This window comes from Macrobrachium rosenbergii, chromosome 17, assembly GCF_040412425.1.
Source record: "Macrobrachium rosenbergii isolate ZJJX-2024 chromosome 17, ASM4041242v1, whole genome shotgun sequence".
Lineage (NCBI taxonomy): Eukaryota > Metazoa > Arthropoda > Malacostraca > Decapoda > Palaemonidae > Macrobrachium > Macrobrachium rosenbergii.
The window spans coordinates 32,735,765-32,745,764 of NC_089757.1; the positions used below are offsets into that span (position 1 = coordinate 32,735,765).

A 10,000-nucleotide genomic window follows, 5' to 3' on the forward strand; every position below is an offset into this window, starting at 1 on the left:
TCATTTCCCTAACCTACTGACGATTCTGGTCAAGAAGGTGTTAGGCTCTATCAAGTAGCCGAGGGGCCCCATTGGGGAGTCGAGGCTATAGGGACATGTATCAAACGTGAGACAGGCTAGTGGGTTCAGACACGCATGTCCTACCTACGTAATACTCAAGAGCTAAGCTTTGTTCCTGATTTTCTTTCCATTCCACCCTAGTAAGTAGAAGACCAACGATAAATATTCAAAAAGACGTTTCTTGTGTACTTTACAAAAAAAAAATTGGTCTTTCATTTGAAAGACCTGGGTTCGATCCTGATGTGAGTCAGAAATTTATTTCTATCAATAATTATAGTAATAGTTTGCGATGGGAATTTTCTTTTTAATATTAAAAAAGACGTCTCTTTTGTACTTTACAATAATATTAATATTAATAGTTTACTTTGGGAAAAGGTTCTTTTTTTTAAATATCAGAGCTATCGATAAAGAATTGAGAGCCTTGGTCTAACAACATCGTAACACGAACAAGCGTTGCCATAATCATTCCTTGAATCCATTAAATCTAAAAAAAAAAGGGGGGAATACTGCCACTTTAGGTTCACATTTCCTCGCATTGACTTTTCATGTCAGAGTTGTTGGCAGTCGGAAGATTGGCGTTTTTATAAATAAAAGTTGTTTCAGTTAATCAAAGTTGATAACAATGAAATTTGCGTAAAGGTAACGGAGGGTAAACATTTAAACGAAATTCTTCTGAAGTTTAAAGTAATCTGGGATAAGCATTTCTGAATGAAATAAATATTTTTGTAAAGATTCAACAAATAACAGGTAGATGTATCTTCGTGGAGAGAGAGAGAGAGAGAGAGAGAGAGAGAGAGAGAGAGAGAGAGAGAGAGAGAGAGAGAGAGAGAGAGAGTTTAAAGGGAACCGTTGACAGATGTTTTATAACAATAAGAGAGAGAGAGAGAGAGAGAGAGAGAGAGAGAGTTTAAAGAGAATTTAAAGGGAATCGTCGACAGATATTTTATAATAATAACATGAACCTAATTCACTAAAGGTAGAGAAACGAAAACTAACACCATGGAAAAACACTTCCCAGCGTTCAGATAAGCTTTCGCTTTTATCCGAAGTAGGTCAGTAGTCGAGCCTAAATGACCTATATCTAGGTTACCTTGGTCTAGGAGGGGTAGAAAGGGTGTTGGGGAGTAAAACGTTCCAAATTGAGTTTGCACCATTAGGTAGGATAACCGCAGGGTGAGGGTTTCCATTTTACGGCCTGCTCTATATAGAGCAAGAGCCCGTGCTGGTATATACCAGCTTATTAACCATAAACAACAACAAAACGAGGATTTCAAACAGCATCGTGATGAGTACAAGCAATTAATTAAGATTTTCGCTTCTTTTCATTCAGTGAAATTAAGGGACAATAAAACCGACGACTGATTTCGTTTCTCCCTATGTAAAGCAATAAATAAAAAAATGCGTGATAGTAGTTACAAAATAAGATGGATGATAATCATTACGAAATACAAAAATACCATCAGATTATTGCCTTACTGCTTTCTTGACAGTAAAGAAGGAATGAGAAAATGAGAGTTGATCGATCTGCTTTTTCAAGTAAAACCCCAAAACCTGTGAATTACAGAACGTAACTGAGACAAGATTTCTTCTGTTACAGCTTAGGAATAAAAGAAGGGGCAGGTATAATAGTAAGGTTATTATTATAATTACTATTAGTTTTTAATTTTAATCATTATTATTATTATTATTATTATTATTATTATTATTATTATTATTATTATTATTATTATTATTATTATTCAGAAGACAAAAGGTTGTTCATATGGAACAAGCCCACACAGGGACACTGACTTGAAATCCAAGCTTGCAAAGAGTGTGATGTTCATTTGAAAGAACTCACAAAAGACAATAGGAAATACGGAATGAAGAGATCACTTATTAGAAAAAAAAGATGAGTTAATAAACTAATAAACAAATAGATAAAAATATACATGAAATATAAAATTAACCCTTCCAGCAACAAGTATGAGCAGAGAGGTTATACAGGCGATACGACAAACTATCTAAACATTCGACTTTACAAACACATGGCATCAGAGTCCCACCAGCTACGCGACACCATTTTATCCTGAAATCTCTGAATCGCAAGACCGTGGAATGAGCAATAGATATATCTTAGCGGAGAAACGAAACCCGAAAAATGAATAAAAATGAGTAAAACCCACAGCTGCGAGACATTATCTTGATTCACGGTACTAGGGTGACAATTAGAGGACCCTAATAACTCTCATGTGCCTCTTGAAAACTCAGTTGTGAGATGGCAGAGAAATGCAAGATGATTAAAAAGGAAAAAATGGAGTAACGAATGGAAGAGCAGCAACATATCCATCAGAATAATTGCCGTCTCGAGATCTCTTATCGTTATTGAGCATTGTCTATCACAAGCGTGGGTCAACATCTGCTCCTTTGCGTTTTTCAAAAGCTTAAAGTTTCGTGATAAATAACATCTAAAACTGCAATTATCAATTAATACGCTACAAATATCAGCATTCAGTTATGCACGCAGTAAAACTCGGGGACACTTGCGTGCAATTGCAAAATTAGTTAGAAAAATTAATAAAAACGCATAATTTTTTCAAGTTCCTCTCCGACGCGATAAAGAATTTCTTTTTTCCATTTAAAAAGCCGTATCGTATAAGACAGTGATGAATGATGCAAAGGAAATTGATGGCAATTACATAGATTTATAGCTCTCATGATAAGCAGGTGGGCGCAGGAACAAGCAAAGCAAGAATGGCTGAGCAACGGCAAACAAAGCAAGAATATAAAAACGCGCAGACCCCTAAAGCCATCAAAAGAATAGAGAGAGAGAGAGAGAGAGAGAGAGAGAGAGAGAGAGAGAGAGAGAGAGAATACCACACGATCTTTCTCGATATCAAAATCTAAAATAAACGGGTTAAATAAAAGTCCCTAAAGCCAACATAGACGAGAGAGAGAGAGAGAGAGAGAGAGAGAGAGAGAGAGAGAGAGAGAGAGAGAGAGAGAGAGAGAGAGAATATCACACGATCTTGTCGATATCAAAATTAAAAATGAACAGGTAAAATAAATAAAGATCCCTACAGCTAATGATAGACAACAGAGAGAGAGATTACAATACCCTACACAGAATTCGAATTGAATGCAAAATAAATAAGGTGAAAAAGAATTAAGTACGATGAGAGAGAGAGAGAGAGAGAGAGAGAGAGAGAGAGATATCAGACAGAATATTCTTCCTCGGCATCAAAAACTGAAAAAAAATAAACACGTAAATAAATAAAACAATCCGTATCAATGGAAAAGGGATGGAGGAGCCGTTGTGCCTTGCGTTCGAGCGTCGTCTCTTGTCTGTGGTGTTCAATCAAGCTAAATTATCGGGAACCACGTCCACAAACCGCACATTAAGTCTAAAATTGAAAGGAATTATTACATTTAATCGATGAAGAAAGAGAGAGAGAGAGAGAGAGAGAGAGGGGAGGCTGGTGGGTGGAAGGCCAAAGGGTGTAATAAAAAAAAAAGTATAAAGGTAATTTCTGATATAGACTTATACGAGCTAAAGGAAATTCACGATAGGCGTAATAAACCACTTTTGAATAAGCCCTTAATAAACGAGATCAACACAATATGGAGTCACAAAACATAAGAATAATTTTCTGACAAATAAACATAGCATACTACAACAAACTGACTTAATTCTTTTCTTCTAAATTAAGCGCAGAGTTACATTTAGCGACAACTGTACTATTTTCGTTTACTTTCAATAAATATAACTAGAATTATAATAAAATGATCTCGCCACAGGTCATAAAACAAACACAGTTTTCACTCATAAGGGAATACCTATTTTTAGCATGTTATCGACTTCACTATTTACTGGCAATAACTTACATAAATATCAAATCATATTTACGGACAGTTAAAATCTGGTCTTACAGGAAGAACGGTTTATCGCTCTAAGAAAAATACCTTTTACAATAAGAAGCTTGCCTCAGGAGACGCAAAACACCACTAAAACATGGCGTGAAATTACCTTAGAGTTTATCAACATATCTTATTCCGTCTCACGATTTTTCCTTATAGTTCAATTGCATAGCAAAAATCCACATAAAACTAAATATGAAAAACATGCAGTTCTAGGATTGACAGCAACAACAAAGGAAGCCAATTATAAATATTCACGGACTGATACTAATAATAAAATTATATACGAGAGTAAGAGAAAAATTACAATTTATGGTGTGGAAAAGACTATTATCCTTTATCCCACAACTTCCAACAAGGTCAGCCGTGTGAAATTTATCCATTAAACAATAATAAAAATTATCCGTGTGAATTTATCTATTAGACAATAATAAAATAAATATATTTATCCTTTCGAAAACGCTTTGAACAATTCACAAAAAAATCAGAAAATAATCAAGAAGATAAAAAGAAAAATAACAAGATTTATACGACCTCCAGCAATGCTTCGTAAAGTCAAAACAAGACGGATTATCGAAAAATGTAAACACATATTCCATAACGTGAGTCAATATCTCCTTATAATCATGACTCGGTAAGGCGGATACCGAGCAGGAAATTCCCGTCGATGATTTGCAAATTATTATAAAAGTTCTGCTTCTTCACGGTATTCTGGAAAAGAGGTACGGTGATTTTCACCGTCCGTTTATATTCCGTAAGGTGCTTTTTTTTTTGGTTTCTTCACGGTATTCTGGAAAAGAGGTACGATGATTTTTTTTTTTTACTTCACGGTATTCTGGAAAGGAGGTACGATGATTTTCACTGTTTGTTTTATATTCAATAAGTTGTTTTTTTCCCACAATATTCTGGAAAAGAAGTATGATGATTTTCACTGTCCGTTTGTATTCCGTAATATTTTTTTTCTTCGCGGTATTCTGGAAAAGAGGTGCGTTGATTTTCACTGCCCTTTTATATTCCGTAATTTTTTTTTTCTTCTTCACGGTATTCTGGAAAAGAAGTATAATGATTTTCACTGTCTGTTTATATTCAGCAAGTTTTTTTTTTTTTTTGCTGCTTCATGGTATTCTGGAAAACAAGAACGATGATATTCACTGTCCGTTTACATTCGTAATTTTTTTTTCTTGTTTTTCTTCACGGTATTCTGGAAATGAAGTACGATGATTTCCACTGTGTGTTTATATTCCGTAAGGGTTTTTTTTTCTTCTTCTTCTTCAAGGTATTCTGGAAAACAAGTACGGTGACATTCACTCTGTTTATATTCCGTAGGCTAATGGTTTTTTTCGCTTCTTCACGGTATTCTGGAAAAGGGATACGATAATTTTCGCTATTTATATTCCGTAATTATTTTTATTTTTGTTTTGGCTTCTTCACGGTATTCTGGAAAACAAGTACGATGATATTCACTCTCTTTGTATTCCGTAATTTTTTTTTTTTTTTTTGTGGGGGTTGGTTCTGTTCCATTACAAAGAGTGAAGAACTTGCCTTTATGCAAGTCATTCCGTTCACCTGACCTCATATAGAAGCCAGCCTGCTAATGACGCCAATAACAGCCTTGAAATCACGGAGAAATAACGCCTTGGAACACCAACAGGCGAATGTGTGTTTTATATGATTATAATCACACTGACACGTTTTTCTATACTCATACGGTGGCAGTACGTTGAAAAATTATATTCGCAAGAATAATATTAAAATAATAATCATAATAACGTCATTATCAAGAGGGGACGAAAGAATGGAAGGATGTTGTGATAACGGAAGTAACGATAAAAGCTGTAAATACTTAAGTTGCGCTGATACTCATATAATTTGGGGAAATCTGAAGGAACCTGCTTTTGTTAAGTTGTGTGAAAATAAATTAAAAACAGTAACAGAGCGAAAATGTTCAATTCCCAACTGCTGTGTGTTCTGGATTTTTTCCTCGCTTTTCTTTTGCCTTCCCAAATCCCCCTCCCCCTCTCTCTCTCTCTCTCTCTCTCTCTCTCTCTCTCTCTCTCTCTCTCTCTCTCTCTAGTAATTTATATGATAGCAAAGTCAGATCTGACTTATGTCAGGTAACAGATTTCAAGGACAAACAAACACTTGTGGTCATTATAAACATACAGTTGTCAGGAAAGAAAAAGTTAGGTATACAAAGTTCCCTCTCATATAAAATAAAAGAGCAATCTGAGATAAATTCATAATTAATGTCATAGTGATACATTCCTTCTTGATTTCATTTCAAGGCAGGAATGGGGGCCAATTACATTCTCTGAGGAGAAATTTATAAATCGTCTCCATTGCAGGAGCTACGTGTCATGGTAACCATGATACCGGGTTTTGCACCCTATAAACGTCAGGGCCGAGCAAATAATATGCAGTGCCAACACAGTCACTCAAACTTGCACCTTCTAAGACAAGTGCATCTTCTCTTAACTGCACCATCTCTCTCTCTCTCTCTCTCTCTCTCTCTATCTCTCTATCTCTCTATCTCTCTCTCTCTCTCTCTCTAACAGGAAAACTTCAATAAATCCCTCAGACCCAAAACAAGTATTATTCATTTCTGCCCCTCCTGTTTCCTCTCTCTCTCTCTCTCTCTCTCTCTCTCTCTCTCTCTCTCAAAGGATAGCTTCAATTCACCCCCACCCAAGCCCCAAAAGAGGTGTCATTCATTTCTGCCACTCCTGTTCTCTCTCTCTCTCTCTCTCTCTCTCTCTCTCTCTCTCTCTCTCTCAAAGGAAAACTCCAATACATACTGTATATCCCCAGCCCAAAATAAGTATCATTCATTTCTCCTCTCTCTCTCTCTCTCTCTCTCTCTCTCTCTCTCTCTGTCTGTCTGTCTCTCTCTCTCTCTCTCAGAGGAAAACTTCAATACATCCTCCCATCCCCACACCCTCCAAAAGAAGTATCATTCATATCTGCTCATCCTCTCTCTCTCTCTCTCTCTCTCTCTCTCTCTCTCTCTCTCTCTCTCTCTCTCTCTCTCTCTCTCTCTCTCTCTCTCTCAGAGGAAAACTTCAATACACTCCCCCCATCCCCATCCCCCAACCCAAAAGAAGTATCATTCATTCCTGCCCCTCCTGTTTTCATGGTCCAACACCCTCCCCCCCGGCCCCCATCTCCCTCAAGCCATTTCGAGGATGGTTACGATACAATCTGTGTACACAAGGAGAGGGAATCTAGGTAGGCAGCAAAGACACTAGTTAATTGGCTGTTCGAACGCATGTTAGGTCACGGGAAACGAACACATGTTAGGTCATGGCAAAGGGGAGATAAAGGGCCAAGGGGCCAAGGGGTTGGGAAAGGGTGTCAGTGGCCAAGGGGCTGGGAAAGGGTGTCAGTAGCTCCAAAGGGGTAAAAACAGAGAGAGAGAGAGAGAGAGAGAGAGAGAGAGAGAGAGAGAGAGAGAGAGAGAGAGAGAGAGAGAAAAGAGGAAGATAGGAAAAGGCAATAAATGACAGGAGAAAAACAAAAGAGAAGTGAGAAAGGGGGCGCATACGAAGGAAGATGATGCAAGGGTGTACGAGGGGGAAGGTGAGGGGGAGGTGGTTTGGGGGTGGGGTGAGGGGGCGGAGGAGAAGGCATATCTATATTGATGGGGTCCCCAAACTGGTTGGCATATATGCATGGAGGCAATGTCTAACTGGATGGTATATATGCGAGAAAAACAAGGTGACATACGAAGATCGTAAAGCCATTGTTTATACGAAGCGAAGAGGGGGGGACCACGTGAAGTCTTGGCTGTTGGGGCGCCGTTTTTATTTTTCTCTATTTTTCTTTCCATATGTCCCTTTTTATTGGCCATAAAACAAATTTCCCCAATTCACTTAGTGGCGTAACGAAAAGCGTAAAAAAAATAATAATAATAAATAACTCTAAGGCTTTGCATTTAAGAAAAAGTGAGTTGCGTGATTATAAAAAGGCCTCCTACAGAAACCATAATTTCTCACGAATAAAAGCGGAAGAGAACGAGTGGGGAGAAGGGGAAGCGGAAGGAAAATAAGTGAGACGCGAGGAAAAGAGGTGCATATGAGAAAGTGGGGAGGGAGAGGAAAGTTACAGGTTGTATGCCTAGGAAGGTACACTGCAGAGAATGCTGAGGGGGAAAAATTAAGAGAAACCCTTTCAGCATAGTCACAATACGCACACACACACACACACACACACACACACATATATATATATATATATATATATATATATATATATATATATAAATATATATTATATATATATATATATATATATATATATATATATATATATATATATATATATATATATATATATATATATATATACGCCAGTGGCAGAATTCAAACCCTAACCTGGAATATCCAAACGAGGTAACATTACAATATATATATATATATATATATATATATATATATATATATATATATATATATATATATATATATATATATATATATATATATATATATATATATATAGAGAGAGAGAGAGAGAGAGAGAGAGAGAGAGAGAGAGAGAGAGAGAGAGAGAGAGAGAGAGAGTTTTCATAAGATATTCTGTGGAAGGCTATTCACATATTTCTGATTCTCTCAAGGACTCACGGCTCCCTATCCCGAATTTCGAAATGTGGACTTGTAATTCTAACCTGGAGGAGGCGGAGGAAGAGGAGGAGCAGGAGCAGGAGCAGGAGGAAAGTGGAAAGAGGAAGAAGAGAAGGAGGTGGCGCGGATAGATAGATCACACTAAGGAGGAATCTGGCTCTCGGGGCCGATTTTCCCCCAGGGCTCTCTGCTTCTGGCGGACTACTTTATATCCAATCCTTAATTAATCAGAGATTACGTTGGCTTTTCAGGTAAAGTTATCGGCTATAATTCCAGCTCAGAAGTTATGACACTATAGTTAATGGGGATTATAATTTGCAATTAATAAGATTGGTAACGCTAATTATTCGGTGGATCTCCGGCCGTATTTTCCCCCCGCTAATTTTGTTGTAAATTCGTAAAATTAGTCTGTGTTTAAGGGAAAACCCATAAAATATTATCAGGAAAAAAAAAAACTGTTTTTGTCTTCTTCTATCGATGAGGAAGAGGAGGAGGAGGAAGATGAGGAGGAGGAGAATGAGGAGGAGAAGGAAGCATTCTGACATGTTTATTGTATCGCCAACACCCACATCCGGTCGCTGAATAAATTTTGCTAATAAATTCTCTCACCGATTCATCGACGTAATAAGTCATTATCAACAACGCCAATTTCGGTTTAAGTAACCCGGGTTCATTTTTCATGGTTTATTTTTCATTGTGGATATAAATTTATATGTACAAAATACACAGACGTAAATTTCAAACCAGATATATAAGGATATGGAAAGCGATTAAAGTTGTGTGTATTCTACTTTCGTAATAAGAGAAGAAGAAAGATATAATATAGAATAGTACTGGAAAATTAATCTAACAGGAATATGGAAAATTAAATTTAGTATAAACCTAATATGAAAAAGTATTGAACATTAATTTAACAACAAAGAAAACGGACAGTCAACTTTTCTACATAAAACCAGGTCATAAATCTCACACCTGTACTTTAATATATGGAAATGAAAATTTAATATAAATTTAATATAAAAAAAGTTTTGAACATTAATCTAACAGCAAAAAAAAAATTACAATCATCAACATCATCCTCATCCATCATCATAAGGAAATCAAAACAGTTTACTATCTTAACACCATCCTCATTCGCTTGACGAGAGGGCCACAAGACCTCCACAGCGTTTTGATAAATAAAATAAAATAAAGCAAAAAAAAAAAAAAAAAAAAAAAAAAAAACAGAATGGGCGTTAAGAGGGCCATTCGGTGAAAAGTGCGTGTCGGGCAATAACTAAGATCGTTATAGACCATAAAAAGTAGTTTGGACGTGATTCATGTTTCCCATATTGCCCATAAAACGACAAGCACCGCCGAGGAGGATGATGCTTTGCTTATAGTTGCTGTTCCATTTCTGTTGTATTCTATTCCTCAGCTTTCAG

At 36.6% G+C, this 10,000-nt stretch overlaps 1 protein-coding gene across 2 annotated transcripts in view; it reads left to right on the forward strand.

The window, feature by feature from the left end:
• Positions 1 to 10,000, forward strand: part of LOC136847845 (homeobox protein abdominal-A homolog) — a 219,633-nt gene that overhangs the window by 161,068 nt on the left and 48,565 nt on the right. The gene's annotated exons all lie outside the window — the stretch shown is intronic.